The sequence below is a fragment of the Chionomys nivalis genome, chromosome 17 (genome assembly GCF_950005125.1).
Source record: "Chionomys nivalis chromosome 17, mChiNiv1.1, whole genome shotgun sequence".
NCBI classification, from domain to species: Eukaryota; Metazoa; Chordata; class Mammalia; order Rodentia; family Cricetidae; genus Chionomys; species Chionomys nivalis.
Window position 1 is genome coordinate 6,951,857 of NC_080102.1, and position 20,291 is coordinate 6,972,147.

At 38.2% G+C, this 20,291-nt stretch overlaps 1 protein-coding gene across 3 annotated transcripts in view; it reads left to right on the forward strand.

Annotated features, from left to right (window-relative positions):
- Positions 1–20,291, forward strand: part of Oxr1 (oxidation resistance 1) — a 348,145-nt gene that overhangs the window by 72,253 nt on the left and 255,601 nt on the right. The gene's annotated exons all lie outside the window — the stretch shown is intronic.

The window sequence follows — 20,291 nt, forward strand, 5'->3', positions numbered from 1 at the left end:
AAGCCATTCCCTGTACTTGGAATATTTTTTCGATGTAAAAAGAGCAATAATGACGCTCATGTGAAACGGTGGTCTGTAGTACAAGACCGTGAAGAGAAGCCTGGTAACCCTCCGTTTCTTTAAGAGCGCATTTCATTTCCTTCTGCAAACAGAAATAGCATCGGAGTCAGGGTTTGCTTGCTGACTTGTTGCAGCTCCCTGAACTCATTTCTAGATAAGTAAGCAATTTATTTAGGGCAAAGCATATAATTATTTGTTCAAATTTAGAGTAGTATTTCTGAAGGACCTAATTCTGAATGGCTTCCATAGTATGTGTCCTTGGATCCTTAGGCTTGGGTGTTGAGGGCCTCATTTTAAAAATAAAAAAATTAAGAGAATTTAAATATTTAAAATATATTCAATAAAACATTAATTAAATACTTTAATAGTGAATTATTGCTATAAAATGTAATTTACTTTTATATTTTTATTAATATAAAATTACTATCACATTTTTAACCTTGATTTCTCTAAATCTTGTGACTTTGCAAACCTGTGAAAAACTCTGACCTATTTTTTAAAATGGAATTTTTCCCTGGTCAGTGTGTGAGAAATGAGTCTTCAAAGCCCCCAAAACATGCTTGAGATATAGTAGGTAGAGTCCTTCTCACTTAACCATGGAGACCTCAGTTCAGATCCTCAGCACCCATGTGCTGAATACTGGGCATGGCTGTGCATTCATGTAATCCCCGTGCCTAAGAGATGGAGACATGAAATGCATTGGGGGAGGAGGGTGACTACTGAGTCAACCTGAAGGGATTAGCTCCACCACTAAGGTAGAGAGCACCTGAGGAAAACAACGGTGTCAACTCCTGGCTTCCACATGTGTGTGTACATATGCCCATGGACGTGTAATCACAGGAACACAAGTATAAAGAAATAAATAATGAGAATCAAAACAGCACAGCAAAGAGGGAGAATGGCCAGGGGGAGGAGAGTGGAAAGGAAGCAGAGGAGGAATGGAGGATGAGGAGGAGGAGATGGGAAGAAAGGGGGAGGGGGAAGCAGGCAGAGGAAGAGATTAAAGCAGATGTGGGCAGGAGGAGGAAGAGATGATTAAAGCAGATGCTGTTGTCCAATCTCACCACCCTGTGAGTCTGAGCCACATCACAGTGGCCGCATAGGACTGACACAGAGGTCTGGCTTTGGGAGCCTCACAACACCCTGCGGTGATGAGATGATTTGATTTAAGGCCACCTGAAACAAGAAAACAAGGTGTGTGTGTGTGTGTGTGTGTGTGTGTGTGTGTGTGTGCGCGCACGCGCGCGTGTGGAGAGAGAGAGAGAGAGAGAGAGAGAGAGAGAGAGAGAGAGAGAGAGAGAGAGAGAATCATCGCAGCTTAATTGTCTGTCCAGGCTCCCACATGTTGGCAGGTGTTCTGCAAATAGATGCTGTGGAAATGAGTGAAAATATGCAAAACAGGCAATTTAATGAAAATGTATACCTTCATCCTAAAAGAAAAATTTAAATTCAGAAGCCATGCATAGAATCTAACATGTCTGAAAAATGGAAAAAACAATTGTCTTCACATTGGCGGCTCAACGATCTTGGAAGTGAGGCCATGGTACTGTAATTCACCAGTGTGTACATTAGACTCCCATGAAGGGAGATCTTCATCTGTTCTGTCAATCATATAGCTGCATCATCCTCTCTTTAGGCATCTGAGCTGCCTCTTTCTAGTACAAAAGAGTAGGAAAGGAGTCTGAGGGACTGAAGTCAAGCCACAACTCATGCTCCTTTCTCTCATAAGAAGTGACGAATATTTTCCATATTAATCTTTGTTATTTTTCATATCTCCTAACACTTCTAGTCTGTACTTTGAGGAGATATTACCTTGCATGTATTTAGCAACGTATAGCAGCCTACCAATCTACCAGTTCTCAGTGGAACCTCTTTCAGAAAATTACGAGTTTAACGAAATTGCTATTGTCCATTATATGGCTGCATTTTGAAGTCTAGAAACAAAGACTTGACTGTACTGCCTCATACTGGAAATAAATGGTATTGTCAGGTTTTTAACTGGCATGTAACACATGGGTGCCTAGATACCTGATTTGTTTGAAGGAGTGTGTACTCTACTGTGGAAGAGAAAACCGCAGGGGAAACTAAGTCTTGTATGTGTTGATGAGAGTAAGGAGACCTGTGCCTCTAAGGAAGATTCAAAGCCACAAGGAGAGGGCCCCTCTAGCAGGGTTTCTTGGAACAGCATCTACCTAGAAGTAAGAAGCAATTCGATCGTGTTTTGTGGTTCTTTGGAACTGTGCTTTAGCATGACTCGCTTCTGCTTGTCCTTCTAATCGACTTGAGCACTGAGTTGAAAGTGAAAACTCACATCAGGGCTGGTGAGATGGCACAGGGGGTAAAGATACCTGCTGCTGAGTCTGGTGATCTGAATTTGATGTCCAGAACAGATAGAACAGATACGGTGGGAGGAAAGAATCTACTCTGCACCTAGCATGTGTATATTAACATATTCCATACACAATAAATAAACAAACAAACAAACAAATAAATGAAACATTTAAAAAGCTCATGTCCTGCTGTGGGCATTTTGACCTGCCTAGCATAACATTGTATCCTATTCAACTTTAATAAAAATGTGTTGATTTTTAAAAGTAAACACTCAACATAATGCAACATAAACATAAGTGTTTATGTGTGTCACATCAACTCTGATTCCCACATGTAACATAAGGATTAAGGAAATGTAAGTTAAGATACTTATATTCCTTTGTATAGCTATCCTGTAAGTTAAGATTCTTACATTCCCTTATACAGTTATCCAACCAATAATATTAACTTTTAAATAGCTGGTCTAAAAGAAATTCTTATTTACATAAATTTAAAAATTGTTTATTGCTCTAGTAGTTATGTGCATGCATGACAATTGCTTTACACACACACACACACACACACACACACACACACACCTCTAAAAACAGTGGCTTTATAATGCTTCCAGATTTCTAGCAAGCTGTGGTCTCAGTCAGAAAGGGGAGCAGCAGGAACTGACTGTAGAGTTCCATAGAGATGAAGGAGATGCTTCATGAGTCTGCTTTACCCATGAGTCTAGTTTAGCTGGTAATTGCAAGATGGAGACAGTGGCTGAGGTGATGCTGCCCATGATCAAACCAAGAGGAAAGCCAGGACCAATTGCAGACATTCACAAACAGGTAGAAGCTTCCAGGTTATGCTCCATGGAAAGAAAATGTCTTTGGTAACAGATATAATCAGCAGGAAACACCAGAAACCCTAAATAAGCAAGAAGGAGATTCATATCTGTAGCACAGAGGGGAGTACATTGTTTGCATTTTTGTGAATGAGAACACCGAGGTACAGGACCCTAAGTAACATGCTCAACATGACGAAGCCACTAAGTGATGGATGAAGCAAGTGCTAATTGCCTGTTCCAATTAGCACCCACTCAGAAACCATTTTTCTGCACACAAAATATATCCTTGCTATGTCTGTGTGTCCCCTGAAGATTCTATAGCTTCCATTTTAATTCAGATTGTTCCTCTTAGTTTTCTTCAATCTGCATACATACTACATCTTTCAAAGAACACCATCAGGTATTAGAATACTGTTGGAAGTGAGGAGGCTGGGGATAACCCCACTGATTTCCTAGGGTAAACAATGCAATTGGTAATACCACAGATTCAGTTGAATTTTAAAGTGTGTTAAGTGAGCTCCTTAAACGACAAGATTTCCAGAGAGTGAGTCTTGGTTACTATTACTTTTTAAAAGACAGGGTCTCAGATAACCCAGTCTGGTGTAATATATGCTATGCAGCTGAGGGTGACCTTGAACTCCCTGTCTTTTTGCCTCTCCCTTGACAGTGCTGTGATTACAGGCATGCACCGTCACCCTTGGTCAATGTACCGACTTTGAGTTGTTACTAAAAGGGTGTTGTCATCATACAGTCAGAAGCAGAGCACAAATATAGGCAGAGCTTGCTCTGATTTCGCTGGAATGGCTGTTCGGTCCCTACCTCTTGAAGACCCTCCACCAATTCTTATAACGGAGCCTCTCACAGGCTCCGCTAGCTTAGCACCCCATGGCCTCCTGTTTTCATTACAGTAGCTTCATTGATTAGTGTTTGTATGGAAAGCCCTGCATAGCATTAACTGATTTTCCCGAATGATGAGTTTTTGCAAAATGACAGTTACCAAGCTATTTTTGTGCTGTGATACCTACATACCTACATACACTTCATTATTTGGGGTTTTTTTTTTTTTTTTTAGTCTTAATTTTTTTTCCTTTGTGAATGATGGTGCACACTTGCCATCTTTGCATTCAGAAGACTGAGGCAGGAAGATACCATGTTTGAAACAAGGCTGATCTATATAGTGAGACCTTGAAAAAAAGAATAATTCATGTTTGTTTGGTATCTGGCAGCCAGAGAGGGATAACGATATCACTGGATTCAAGTTAAGAAGCCAAATATCCAGATCCATGAGCATCCTTTATGGTCAGAGTCCTGTGCTAAGCACAGTGGTGATGTGTTGATAGAAACAAAGACTTGTCTTAACAGAACATTTTATTAGCCAGAGGACTGAAAATTGATCAAGTACCCCTGACTTAGGGGGATGAATTCTCTAAACAGAAACACCCAGAATGTTTTTGTAAAACAAAACAGCCACTTGTCTTTCCCACTTGAGATGAAAGACCTCACCTTTCAGAAACACTTGTTCAGAAACAAATGCTCTTGCATTTCCCCAAAGTATAAAATGCATGCTGGATGCAAAGAACTGAATACGATAGGCAGTGATAAAGCAGAAATTAGAAATGGCTTCAGTGACAGAAAACCAGTTTTAAGAATGCTGAGGTAATATATATATATATAATATATATATATATATATATATATATATATATTATATATATATTTTCTTGCAACATGTTTTCTTGCAAAAATACCCCTATTGTACATGGAACTTTGACATCTCCTGTTTTCATGAATGGTTTATACCTGCTGCTGTATTTGATGGGTATGAAGTGACATCATCGGGGAAATGCATGCATACCGTATGACAGTAGCATCATTTATATTAGTCACCCAAATAGTCTGGGTCTTCAGTTGTCTTCTGATTTTCCTTTTTAGCAGTTTTCTACTACTGTAAATGATTCTGCTGCTGTGAGGGATAATTATTCAAATATCGTTACCTCACTAGGCGTTCACACATCATTTGGTATGGTTTGCTTTCTTGTGTGCACTAATGCTTCCTCCTGATTTAATTCCTATAAACACTTAGCATTATGCTGTTAATTGTCTGAGATGCTGTTTATTCCTAGCTGGCTAAGGTAATTTTATCAGAAGTTAATAAAATTTCTTTTATGTGTGTCTGAAGACAAATTAAAGCTTGAATTGTTGAAGTAATTAATGTATTGACTACATTTACAAGAACTGAATTATATTTCCAAAGTAGGCTTATAGTTTAAAATTCTATTATTCATGTTGACAAATTCAATGTCATTCTAATAGGATCAGAAAATTACTTTGAATTAATTTTATTATATAACATGTATAATATGAATAATATATCTTTAGTTTAAATATTACACATAATATTTATTTTACATTAGGTGCTGTGTTTGTATCAGTTTTCTTTATTTATGCTATTAAGTTTCAGCCTTGCAGAAGTAATGTTCACATTTAGAGTGGCAAGAAAGGTGAAGCTTGAATTGTGTGTTCAGAAAGAAAGTTTAGAGCAGAAGGTAGAAAATACAGCTATTTGAGATTTCAGGAATCATTTTTTTAACCCTAGCTTTATGATAAAAAATATAATCAGAATTGGCTACATTCATTTGTAGAAGACAAAGAGGAGGAAAGCTTTACATAAACATAAAGCCGTTATTCCCATCAACAAAATGAGGCTTCTGTGTTGAAGAAAACTTCCCCAGTATGTGACGGTAACTTGAGTCTTTCCCAGTGTATCACTGGGTGGTTAAGACATGGGGAGGAGTGAGCGTACCTTTAGTCTAAAGTCAGAGACCCTCCTTCTGAAGGTAGTGACAATGAAAACTTGAAGACCATAAGTCTTGCAGACAAGCAAACTACAAGAGTTCATTGGGTTTAATGGAAACTCAACTAGAAGAAACCGTTCTACAAGAAGAAAAGAGGAAACCAAACTCACAAAACAAGAGCTTAAGGAAAAGAAAAACTTATTCCCTTCCCCAGTTGCGGAACACTTTAAGGCAAAGTCTGATGATTTCGAGTAAAGTCAAGATTTTGAGTTCTATAAAATTTCAGTATGCGTTTCCATCCACAGCATGCCTTTTCAAGCCTCTTCAAGCTGAAATCTCTCCATTATTAAAATGATTAATACCAATTTGGTTCAGAATTGACTCTTCAGATGAATCCATTATATTTTTAGAATTCTTGACTGTTTTGTGCTTCAATGACACGCCTTTAGAAATAGCTTTTGAAACTTTAACATTTATAGGATGCCTCTTGAATATTTTTCCTATATACCACAAATGATTTTCTTTCTCAAGAGGAGGCTGTTATAAAGCGAGAACACTCCAAATGTTTGCTAGGCCCCTTTGCACCTGGCTATTTCCTTCTGGCTTTTGGCCAAATTGTAACCCAGCCAGTTCAATCCTTACCAGAGGTGAGTCAAATATGACTACCCAATCTTGGAACTTGAACCTCTCAAACTATAAATAAATCTCTTTGACAAAGAGCCCACATTGGGTAGTTTGTGATAACTACACGTAGTTTACCAAGCAAAGGGGACTTAAGAACAACTCAGGGCTGGAATATTATCCTCTTAGTAACTTCGAAACATTTTTCTCGTGGGTTGGCCTTTCTCCTGTGACTTAGACTGCATATTCGATCATTGATGGTGTTTGCTTACTTGAATGTTTTCTTATCCTATCCTCAACACAGCCAAACTTTTTTTTATTGGTTTTTATTGAGCTCTGCATTTTTTCTCTGCTCTCCTCCCTTCCTCTCCCTTCCCCTTCAGCCCTCTCCCAAGGTCCCCATGCTCCCAATTTCCTCAGGAGATCTTGTCTTTTTTTACTTCCCATGTAGATTAGAGCTATGTATGTCTCTTTTAGGTCCTCATTGTTGTCTAGGTTCTCTGGGATTGTGATTTGTAGACTGGTTTTCTTTGCTTTATGTTTAAAAACCACTTATGAGTAAGTACATATGATAATTGTTTTTCTGGGTCTGGGTTATCTCTCTCAAAATGATGTTTTCTAGCTCTATCCATTTGCCTGCAAATTTCAAAATGTCATCATTTTTTCTGCTGTGTAGTACTCCATTGTGTAAATGTACCACATTTTTCTTATCCCTTCTTTGGTTGAGGGGCATTTAGGTTGTTTCTAGGTGCTGGTTATGACAAAAAAATGCTGCTATGAACATAGTTGGGCACATGTCCTTTTTGATCACCCTATTGATATATACCCAAAAGTGGTATTACTGGGTCTTGAGGAAGGTCTTTTCCTAATTATCTGAAAAATTGCCACACTGATATCCAAAGGGGGCAACAAAGGCAAACTTAAACTATCCACTGGGTGACTGTAATTATTATCATGATAGTGTGACCCAAAGGTTATCTTTGAAGTCATTTCCAACACTCCGTACTCCACTATTTTTACTATGCATGTTGGGTATCAAGCGAAGCCCTAAAAAAGACAGTGGTGATTAAAAAAATGGCAGCTATGGGTCATGCCCTCCATTATACTAAAGATTCTTTTATAGAGCTAGTTAATTCTATTTCTTCTCAGAATAGTCCCTACATTTCCTTGTTATCACCCTCATGTAGAATCCTGTCAGAACTGATATGAATTTCCCTAATTACTTTTCTTTGCTCTCAAATCACCTTACTTGTAAAGTTAATTTGCTAAAAAATACTTTTTATTTTACTCTATGCCATTCTTTCTCATGATTTCTAGGCTATCTCCCAAACTAGATTTAAGGCTACTTATACTCTGGTCCCCACATGAATTTCCCATGAATAAACTTCTGCCATAATCTATTTTTTTTAAGAAAAGAAAAAACAAATGGTAAATAGAAAAAAAAAAAGAATATGTTCTTTGATCCTGTGGAACAAATGCAGGGCCTCTTACCTTCCAGGAAAGTTTATGGCTCCTGATATCCACCTCCCAGGAAGGGCCATCACTTTATCAGTGACATCCGTTCCAGCTAGAGCTGAAACATCTCAAGGTGGAGAAATACTTGCAAGTCATGATATGCCAAGAGGGGTTTACTTTCTTGGGATAATGAGTCTGAGGCTGGATGTTCAATTCCCACAGGTACTAATTAGGTCTTCTCTCTTTTACAACCAGAGCCTAGTCCTGCGGGCTTGACGAGCCTTCCTTCACACACATGCAATTAATCACTGTCACTCTGAGCAGGTCATTAATCATCATCAATCCACAGCTAATATGGAGGGAAATACATAGGCGAACACGCCAGGTACACTCCATAGATTGGTAATAGGTCTCAAGGATCATCTCCCCTTTGAATATTGTCTAGGTGAAGGAAATGTATCACTGTGGATTGAACTACGTCTTTTCTTTATTTTATAATGGGCTTACTTTATTCTCTTGTAAAAAATCTTACTGGCTAATAGCACCAATATTTCTTAGACTGTGGAATCTTTCCCGTCAGTTCAGGTAGATCATTCCAATACTCAAAGCAGAAAAGTTGCTTTGGGGCCTTGAGTCATGGAAACTGTAATTTAGAAAGTAACAAATGGTTTATACTATATTTTTAGTCATTAAAATAGTTATGTAGTCTGAGGTATGTTCTTTTAAGCATTATCAAATAAGTATGTGAAGTTATCATGTATTAATATAGGAAATACATTTCCATCTGGTTTTTTTGTCATTTACTGGGTTTTGTGTTTGAGGTATTTTTATTTTATTGTCAAGAGATTTCACTTGATTTTATATCAATTTCAACTTAATCAACAGAAGACATGAAACCAATACTTTCTAACAATATTGGATATTCATTAAGAACATTTACCCTGGCCATTAATTTACCATTTGCTTTATGTTCCAGTTTTAAGTTCATTATTATGAGTCTTGAGGATAATTTAATTCATGAATGAATAGGAATTTAAAAATGATTTTTACACAATTTAAAGAGGTAGACTAATAGAACTTAATATATAGACTAAAACCATAGTATTTTAATGTAAGTAATATATTAACTCTCATAACTACTACTTATTTATTTTAACATGTTTTTCTACATGTCGTCAACATGTAATGTTGAATGTTGTGGTTAGAATGGTGAATGAAACAGAAATCTCTAATCTCATGAAGCTTGCATTCAGTCAGCGCTGAGGATGACTAGGACCTACGGACAAACACCATCAGGACAGACAGTGATGCACACTCTGAGGATGATCAGGCAGACAGATTAGGCAGTACAGAGTCAGCCCTAGAGGATGGATGGACTTTGTAAGGACTGGCCTTTTGGAGGAGGTGGCATTGGTATAGAAAGCTGCAAGGCTGTGCATCGTTAGAGAAGAGCCATCCAGGCACAGACTGCATTGCAGGTGTCCAAGCTGCATTTCAAGTTTATTACTGGACGTTCCCCTCACAGAATCTAAGGCTACTTTCAGGATAAACAGAAAACGTCTTTATATGATGACTTGCAAAGGCCCTAATGATGACCGGTCCCTGGTGTGATCATCAAGGTGGATATGGAGGGCGGCAACCAGAAGAGAGAGCAGTGCTGGGAGGCGAGCTCGGCTAAGTGGCATGGAGTCAAGCGTTTGCAGAGACAAGGGGACTGGAGAGTCTCCCTGCGATGGGATATTGCTGTCACTCATTAGGCCTGATGAAGTGTCACATAGAATGTAGATTCAGGGACAGGCAGTGATGGTAGCCATCCAGTGCTGAGAGCAGCCTTGGCGTCATGTGCCTTGCAAGTCTGAAGGACTTATCTGACATCTGCAGTTTATGAAGCTAATTATAGTGTGCTCTCAACATAAACACCCGGAAAATATTCCTAATGAGATATAACCATGAGAGAAAAATAATGAAGTAATGAAAAATCCCTTGTAAGGATACAGTCTGTTTTTCATTATTGTCAGTTTAAAAACGCTTAACAATACATTTCTGCCCATCTGAATAATTAGAGGCATCATACAAAGGAAATTTCATCTATAAAAATATATTATCTTGCATTAAAGATTTTTATAGTGAGGAAATAAATGTAAATTATGAAAAGTTGTGACTGTTTTTGTTGTTCAGTTTGCATTTGGAACTTATTATTTTCCTTTCTATCCAACAAAATGTAAAGTTAATTTTAAAATATAAGGCAGATATGGTGAAATGATTTATTGTGTCCTGTACACTGGTTGCTTAATGTGGGGATGGTTTTATTGAAAATATATAATATAATATACAGTCAGGGGCTAATGTATGTTGCAGAGAATGATGGTACAAAATTTTTAGGTGCCTTTTTTTAGGGAGAGAATCATCTTTGTTTTAAGATTATAACTATTCTACACTTTTTTGTTAAATATGATTCGCTTTTGTTACTTAAAGATGGAAGTTGGGATTTCTTAGTGTCCTTATTTAGCCAAACAAAAGCTGGAAACCCAGTCTTGACCTGCAGCCCTCCCCCATCTTGGATTTCTGTATGTGTGTGTGTATTTATTTCACTTAGGACATAAAATCAAAAGGTCTGGAATTTCTGTTGTACTGGAAATTAGTTCAAATTAGCTCCAGTCCAAATAAAGTCACATTTATATAACATTAATAATGTTAGTGTTGTATGACTCTGATTACAGAGGAAATGTCTCATGGTACCTGTAACAAGTTCTGGCCCAGGGGTTTGCTAGAGTCAGTGTATTAAGAAAATCTTCAACACAATTTAATAGAATCAAGTGATTGCATGACTGCTGATGCATCTACCCTCCCTGAGTCCTCTTCTGTCTGGCAGCTGTCTGCTACTGCCTAAACAAATAGGGATGGCTACTTGGTCCAACTTTTCTGTTCTTTTATCATTTAATGTCTATTGAGCATTTCCAGATAGTCACAACTGCTTCTTGCCTGGTCCTGCCTGCTTTGTAGTCATAGTTAACATTTATAAATTCTTTTTATTTAAAATAATTGCATTTCCTTTACTGGAAAAACATTACAGTTCTAATAGTAGTTTTGACAGACTCGGTGTCGTTAGAGTTGAAATTAATTCATAATGTCATACCCCTCAATTTGCCAATGCTGGTTCCATGTATCAAGGAGTACCATTTTTCAGAACTGGGTTTGAAGCATCGAATGTGCCTTAATTTTCCGGAATTTGGAAAGTTAAATGCTGACGCCCATACTTAGACTGCATAAATTTTGCTTGATGAGTTGAAACAATTATCAAGACAACATTTCCCCCTAATTATAGGTCTTTTAGATAAAATGTATGACTTAACTACCTCAGTGCTCAGAAGTTGCTCAGAGCAACGGAGCAGCTGAATTGGAATGGAATCAGCTCCACTGGGACCTGAGCTGCCACAGGCCTGCTCCACCAGGCTTCCCTGTTTCTGCTGGGAGCTGAAAGCTGAGATCCTGGTGCATCCACCATCTTTTGATGGACATATTTCATGGAGGGTGGAGACCACTGTTCCGGATGAGTTCTCACCCTTATACTTTCTCCCTTAGTAGATACGTGCTGTAATCAAAAATCAGTTCTACTGAAGCCCGGATTTTAAAAAACATAGATTAGGTTAACTCCCATCCGGTTTTAGATGATAGATGCAAAGTGGTTTCATGAACAGACAAAAGAAATTGAAATTCAAATTAAGTGATCTCCCTGAGTATATTTTCATTTAGACATTTTTCCCTGAGGTTTTTATAATATCCTAAAGTTATATCCAGAAACAGAATTTGTATAGAATCAGGTTCATAGAAATTGTGGTGATCTTTTCCAACCTGTAATATTTCTTTTAATGATTTTATAAACCTAGTTATATACTCAGAATGATTGTAAAGATAATACTATGTAAACTTTAAAATGCATCAATTAATTTATTGCTTTGTAAAAGCACACATTATGTTTATTCCTTACTGGTGCTCACATAATGACCAGCAGGAAGCAAATTTTCTAAAGGAAGGAGATCTTTCTGTACTTGCTCCAATGCAGACTTTAAACCCTTGAAGAATAAAGCAAGCATATGAAATCTTACCATATTCGGCAAGTTATAAAGGTTACCAGGTCAAGTCCAGCACTGAGCAGTAGCTACAACCATCAGGAACGTAAGGAGATGCAGGGCACCTTCTTTCTCATTTAAAGTCCACACTAGACGTTAGAGATGGCATCACCTTACTGAATCCTGGCCAACAGGTTCAACAAGTGCTTTGCATTAACAAATGGTCAGGGCTTTCAGTCTGTTTCCCTGGCAGGCACTGGAACCCAGCATGTCTACACAGCATGGGTTGGAGATTCTTGGCATGAAAGAAAAAATCTAGCAGGAGGTGAAGCGATTTGGCTCCCAGAAGCTTGGTCTGTGTACTGGACCAGGCATTAGACACTGCTCACAGAGGGAATTTATGGATATATTTTCCCAGGATGAGCAAAAGCTGTGGCTTACTTGAGGTAGTCAAGAAAATGAAGCAAATGTGTGCATAAATTATTGCTTAGTGTTGATGGGGCCTTTGCCTAAGATTGTGGAACATCTTGAGGATGTGAATTTTCTCCATTTCCAGAGGTCAGGTGTGATGTTAGTTACCAAGTCTGAACTCATGAACATGTTGTTGACAAAACCTATTCCAGAATTGGAAAATAAAGATAATAGTAGGCACATGTTTTTAATTCTCCTTTATCTACAGTGATGTCCTTTCTGTGTTTTTGGTATTACAAGAATCATTTTATGAAATGGCTTAGTATTATTATTATTATTTCTAGTGAATAAAGGGAAAAGTTGTTAGTCTCCTCCAATATTATGTTTTCATAAACCAGTGGTCAGCAGGAACAACTGATGTAGTTGAACGAATTACTCAAGTCATATACCTCATCATCACAAACCACAATGATGGAAACTCAACCTTTTCTGAAAAGCCTGCCTTTGAACTTGCAACTGTGTGGTCTGTTCTTTCTGCTTCTGAGTGTTTCTCATCACTGTGTGTTCACCCCTGCAGTATCTCCATAGCGGCAACTGTAATTACTTATTTTTAAAATGACCTATAATTGTGTGTGCTATGTCCAAGGAAATGCATCCCCAATTACTTCGACTAGAACATGAATTTTGTGGAATATATTACAAAGAAAGGGCTACTGCCCTTTGGGAATCAGTCACTTAAACAATGGATTGCCTAACTTTAGTACTTCACACAGCCTGGCACAATTCATGTGCAAAACATTTATCAAGTAGCTACTGTGCAATTATTAATCTCAATTATAAATATTTGAGAGAGAGATATAGTGATCATGTTTCCAAATTATATATTTTTTCTTTAATAGCAGTGTTAATAGTTAAACCTATTAGACCAAAATCTCTTCTATGTTTTCTCCTTTGTTATTTATTTCCTCCAGCTATTTCTCAGTTATATGCTTTCAGATGTCCCCTACTTACTATTCCAACAAACATGCTTAGCCTCTTTTTTTACTTGCAAAACATGGTGATACATGAAACCAAGAATAAGCTGGCTGCTATACTCCCTCATTGGTTCCCGCTTCCCTCCACTTACAGCATCTAGCTATGAATCCTCAGCTAGAAATTCACAGTAAACTTCCATCTCCATAAAGAATTGTCTTGTTTAGAGCTGAGCATCCTTCTACCATGTACAGATTGTTTGATAAAGTTGTCAATCAGACTTGAGAGGAAACTGACAGGATGAAGCTGTCTCAAATAAAGTTACAGGAGGTAACTGTGGGAAACAAGGCTATCTTGTCCACACGGTGAAGCTCTTGGGACTTTGGAAACCACAGTGCAGACACCTGCCAGGGCACATGCATCCTGTGTCACTGTGATGCACAGAACAGAATGTAGTTCAAGGACCTGGGTGGTAATTAGGAAGCAATGATGTCCCAGGGATTTTCACATCATTGCCCTCCTCTGCAGTAAAGAACCTGGACTTCATTGATCTCTTCTAGTTCTAATTCATTCACCAATTCCCTACTTTTTTGTGACCTTCCAGGTCTACTTCTACAATGGCCTAAACTTTGCTGAATCTTTCAAACAAGAGCTGGTATACACCATACATTACTCACTCTGTCTTTTACAGTAGTCCCCTCCCCCATCAACGGTTACTTACCTACAGAAATTCTAAGTACCATAGCGTCATGTGACAGGTTTAACTTTTTGTTAACAATTGTGCTTGAACCAACCAGGGAAGACTGACATAAATATGACCATGAGAAACCTAAGTAGATTAATAAACAACCATAAGAAGTTCTGGGAAGTTGCGTCCCGGGGCAAGCAGAATCCATGTCAGCTGTGTAATCCTGCCTGCATCAGGGATTCTGAGAGAGGGCGTCCAGCAATCTGTATTCTGTCAAACCTCCAGGTGATTCTGATGAATGTTCAAGTTTGAGAGCAGATGGTACCAAATTATCTCTCTTGAGTCAGGATTTATAGCATGACTGCCAAAAATAATGACTTCGGGCATAATTGATATGCAGAAGATCCTTGCAATAATATTAATTAACAGTTTCGGCTGATTTTCTAAGTTTCTGACAGGAAGAGAGTGCTGTTGGCATAGAATATCAAGTTCTCTTCTCCTGTTAGTTTTGGCACCTAATTGATAAAAACATTGGACCATCTTTTTCAGTAAAATTTTAAAAATTGTGTGTAGTTTTTTCTTTCTTTTTTTATTTTTTGGTACTTAAAGCGCTAACTGGAAAATGTGTTCCACTAAAGGACATTTATATACACTCTTGTTCTCATGTAAATTTTAATATACGAGTTCAATTGAAATTTAAATCACAGACAATGAATCGCAATCATTTTAACTATGTGAGCTTATGGCTTCCAATATACTCACATTTTCCATCCATGACCAAAATCAGATTAGAATATTTGTTATTTTCAAAAGAAATTCCCTTCCCTTTATTAGGTATTTTTCTTCTAAATAATATTTATTATTTTATGTGTTTGAATGTTTTACCTGCATGCATATTTGTGTGTCCCATGTATCTTTGGTGCTGACAGGAAGCCATAAGAGGTCATAAGAAACCCTGGAGCTGGAGTTAAGGATAGTTTTGGGCTGCCATGTGGGTGCTGGGAGTGGAACCCGTATCCTGGAACCCACGTCTTACATAAGAGCAGTCAGCACTCTTAACTAGTGTGGTTTCTCTCCAGCTTACTCTCCAGAGTCAGCCACTATACATTTTTCTTCCCTTCCAAGAGTCCTGCGTAACTAATCTGATCCTTTCATCTAATTTACATCTCTGAGTTTCCCATTCTTGACACTTCACATTAAATCAAGTCACATAATATGTGGTGTTTCTTTCATCTAGCCTGAACTTTTATGGTTGAACCACGTTGTGGCACATATCAGAACTCCATTCTTCTTTCTAAAGACAACCTCCCATTGAATAGATTTCATTCAATTCAGATTGCATTTTCTCTTGGGCAAAGACATATAATGGAAATTCCTAAGTAGTGCAGTAACTCTGTGTTTAGTTTTTAAGTAATCTCTAGACTTTTTTCAAAATAACTATATCATTTTGAGTTCTTACCTGGGTCTGTTAGTGTTTGTTTATCATCAACATGCTCTTGTAATACGGATTTATTTTCTTCTTTTGGATTGACATAGGGCCTTTGTTTATCTTCACAAAGTAAATCCTAGAGGCTCTGAGTAGTTTCTTACTTTGATGTTGGTTTAAACACCCCGGTCTTTAATGGTGTTCAGTATCTTTCTCTTTGCTTAGTGGTGAATGCCAATGTGTACTGATCATATTGGTCATTTCAAATAGATAATTTTTTATTATTGATAAATACCACACTAGCTCAGAATTGATTATAATAAAGAGTGATTTATTTAGGGGTAGACTCATAGATCACAGTCCTCTGATCCAAAAGGGAACAACAACCAAATCCAGCAGCCGGAAGAGAAAAGGAGCATGTACTTTACATGGGCATTTATAGTATAAGAGGCCACACCCAAATGGGCAGGTAGCTTAAAGACTACTGGCTGAAGGATTTCCTACAGCAAAAGAGTGCGTGGTAAAATACCATTGTGAACCTAAACAGGCTAAGAACTAAATATTCCTGATTAAGCCTTTAAGTTTGGAACCAGTTACTGATGGCACAGGAGAAGCTTGTTCTAGAATGACAGTGAGGACATTAGCTACGAGGGACCCTACAGCCTCGCCTCCTTGGTTGGAATGAGCAGGAGGGAAGACTGACGTGGGCTGGAATCAGACTCGAGGAAAAGGAACGTGTTTGAAGCAGTGGGGGTGAAGTATGTAGAGAGGAGAAAGCAAACTGAGTACGTCAGGGCAGTGAGGATTGGGTCACCATAGGCTATCCAGGGACAAAAGAGAAATTCAGAGGCACAGTCCTACAAAGGATAGCAGACCACCCATTGATGTCCCTCACCCTTCATTGGATGTATGGATCAAAGATTGTGACCTTATTGCTCACATGGACCTGTGGGTGTAAGGGAGGTTTCTGATCTTTTAAATCACTTCTCATAATATACTTGCCTGACATTTCTATCAAAAGCAGACAGACTCTGTTGATAAGAAATCTTCCCTAATGCAGAATATTTTATCATTGTATGTTTAAAAGACATTCTACAGTTTGAGGCAAGCTTTTAGTGAGTTTTCACCAAATACCACTTATAATTCAGTATCACTAGTGCATATGCCTGCATTCCTACTATAATACCACATGGCACGGAGATATGGGAAGTAGATGACAGTTTCCATCTTCCAGAAGAAGCAAAATTAATAAACAGTACAATTACTTCTTTCTAAATGATGGGCTTCCTTCAAATGATTCCCTCATTACTTCTACACCTCACGGATGATGCTTGGCTTTTGAGATGGTTTCAAAATATGAGTGAAAATCACGTGTTTTTTCACACAGTGACTCCATAGACCCCTCAATGAGTCTGACTTTGTTGGTAGCTAGCTTTGTTTTTGGTCAAGTCACTTCTTTTAAATACTTTTTTTTTCGTTGTAAAACCACAAATGGAAATGAGCATTAGGCTCCTTTCAACTTTCTTAGTTTAAGGAAGTTTAGGTTAGCCTGAAGATGAATTCCTTTGCTTTCTTATCATGCCCACACAGTTTTAAACATGGTTGTAGCATTCTGATTTCTGAACTGTCCAAGTACTATAATGTCATATTTTCTCACGGATGGTTTCCTCAATCATGAATAAATCTTTCAAACAGAATTTCCAAACATTTTCCTTCTGAATCATGGATGGAGTCCTCATGTCCCAGTCCAGTCCCATATCTCATGAACACTATTCTTTCTTTCTCTAAGAGCTTGGCCTTAGCCTCAGCTTCCCCATGAGTCATCATCAGTATTACACTATGACCTCATCACCTACCTCTACCAGAGGGTCACAGGCATCCAGTATCTTCTAAATTGTCCTGTTCAGAACTGTGACATTATGGCGGTTTTTAATTATCTGTGCTTTGAGGGCTTTCTTTTGGGGTTACTATAGACTGGGAAAGTATTTTCTGGAAGTCAGATCATCACTGCTTTGTGTGAGAGAAAAGAGAAAACAAAGGGTAACACAGGAAAAATAATAAAATCTATGGCAGAAAATAGTCTGGACCTCTGACAGCTAATGCCCCCCTTTAGTTTGTGTGTTCATCTATGACAATTGTTGAGAGAAAGAGTACCAGATTTACATTGGAGAAGAATGTAATCCTGTCTTTAAAATGTGAAGAATATGGAGAAAAACTGATAATCATAATTTTTTGAGAGCTTATTCATTTCATTTCAAGGCATCGGCTTTAATGGAAATCAGGTTTTCCTGTTGTTCCCAGTTACCAGTTGCCATCTCTTGAGCTGCTTGTATAATGAGACAAGAGCACTGTTGATCGGTACTAAGATTAGGTTAGAGCATGGAAAGTATTCTCAAATTTCTCTGTGTAAAATTTCCATGCATTTTACATAGTCAACACCATTCATTTCTGTACACCTAAATTTGTATTCGGCACCTTTAATAAGTCATGGTGTATTAAGCTGGAAACACGTTATTGATGATATGTGTTATGTCCTCTAGGCAGCTACAAAATTGCATTAAGAAGAAGCATGACTTATAAGCCAGATGTGTGCCTCTGCCATAGCACCATTTGAAGCACTGCATTATAAAGAAACTGATGCAACACTGACAGATCTACTAGCATTTTCTTGTGTGCGTTTTATAAAACCAAAGGAACAAGCCGCTACTTCCCTGCACGAAGACTAGAATGTTCGTATTTATCGAGTATACACTTTGGCCTGAAAGATAAACAGTGGTCAGGACTGAAACTCAGTCCCACATATTGCATGGGAGACAGTAATGTAATTGGATATTCGATAGCATGGCGTAAGAATTATATTTTGTTTATGAGGTCTACCTAAAGGGGCTACACACTTAAATCACAAATATCAAGTTATGTTGGCTCTAAGCAGAACTCTTTTATCATGAGACATTTAGGATAATGTTGCTATCATCCTTAAAACTACAAAATGAGAGACTGGGAAGAATTGCAGCAGCTCTAGAAAAGGCCTTAAGATTTCATTTGTTCTTAAAGTAGATGTAAATATGAAGTGCACACAGCTCTCATACCTGGTAAAGGGTGCTATTAGAAGTGTAACTCACAAACAAAAGCAGGGAGATGTCAACTGCCAGCTGCCATCGTGAACCCATATTGACAAGACGACACTCACATCTAGTTTTATTGTAACATTATTGAAGAAAACGATTAAATGAACATTGTCTATAAGAAGTACATATAAGTAGAGTTACAACCCAAGGGTATGTTTTAATTATGAAATGTTAGCACTATGAACATAAGTGCTATCACTAATAATACTGAAGATATATGACATCATGTCAATGATCTCTCAACACAGTGAAACAAGAATACTTACCTTCCGAGTTATTTTTTTTTATTAATTTATTTAATTATTAAAGATTTCTGCCTCTTCCCCGCCACCACCTCCCATTGCCTCCCCCTCCCCCAATCAAGTCTTCCTTCCTCCTCAGCCCAAAGAGCAAGCAGGTTTCTCTGCCCTGTGGGAGGTCCAAGGACCACCCACCTCCATCCAGGTCTATTAAGGTGAGCATCCAAACTACCTGGGCTCCCACAAAGCCATTACGTGCAATAGGATCAAGAACCCATTGCCATTGTTCTTCAGTTCTCAGTAGGCACACAGAGATTACTGCACTCCTGAGGTGATGTCATCGGGAAGATGAAGAGATCAAGCCCTTTCATCAGTGATAAAGTCCTTGACAGCTCTGTCCTAGGACGCTGCACTTTGTAAATGGACAGAGAGTAATGTCAGAGAGAATCAGGATGCAGATCAACAACTGGGCTAAATTCTGCAGACTGTGCCAAGGCAAAAGGGAAATAATTTCCTGGTCTGTTAAGAAACCAGCAGGAGGATTTGTCCATGGTCTATTCTAAGCCAGGGGAAGCTTTTACTCTGGTCTCTTCCTTTCACTTCAATGTAAAATGAAAGTTTTACAGTTGTATGGGTATTAAGGGGTGTCAAGAGCTTTTGTTGACTTATTGTCCTTAAGTTTTTTACTGAAGACTTAGTAGAGGCCAATGGGTAAAATAGTTGGTCATGAAGTATGAGAACCAGAAATCAACTCTCTAGAACATCCATGAAATCTGGGCACATAGCATGAGGATTTGTTTTCCTTTCACTCCCAGAGGGATGTAAGGATGAGACAGGAGAAGGTTCTGAAGCTCATAGAGGGTTAGTGTTTGCCACATTTGCTGTGAGCCCTGGTCAAACAAGGGAGAAAGTAAAGATCAACATCAATAGGTGCCCTTTAACCTCTGTTGACCGCTATGCATTTGCTGTAGATGTGCGTCCTCACCTGAATATAAACACACACACATGCATACACACACATATGTATACACACACATGCATACACACACAGGCATACACACAGGCATACACACATACAAGACATCACACATGCATACATACACACATACATACATGCACAACATATACACACAGAAATCACACATGCATACATACACACATGTACAACATACACACAGACATCACACATACATGCATACACAACACACACACAGAAATCACACATGCATACATACACATATGCACAACATACACACACAGACATCACACATACAT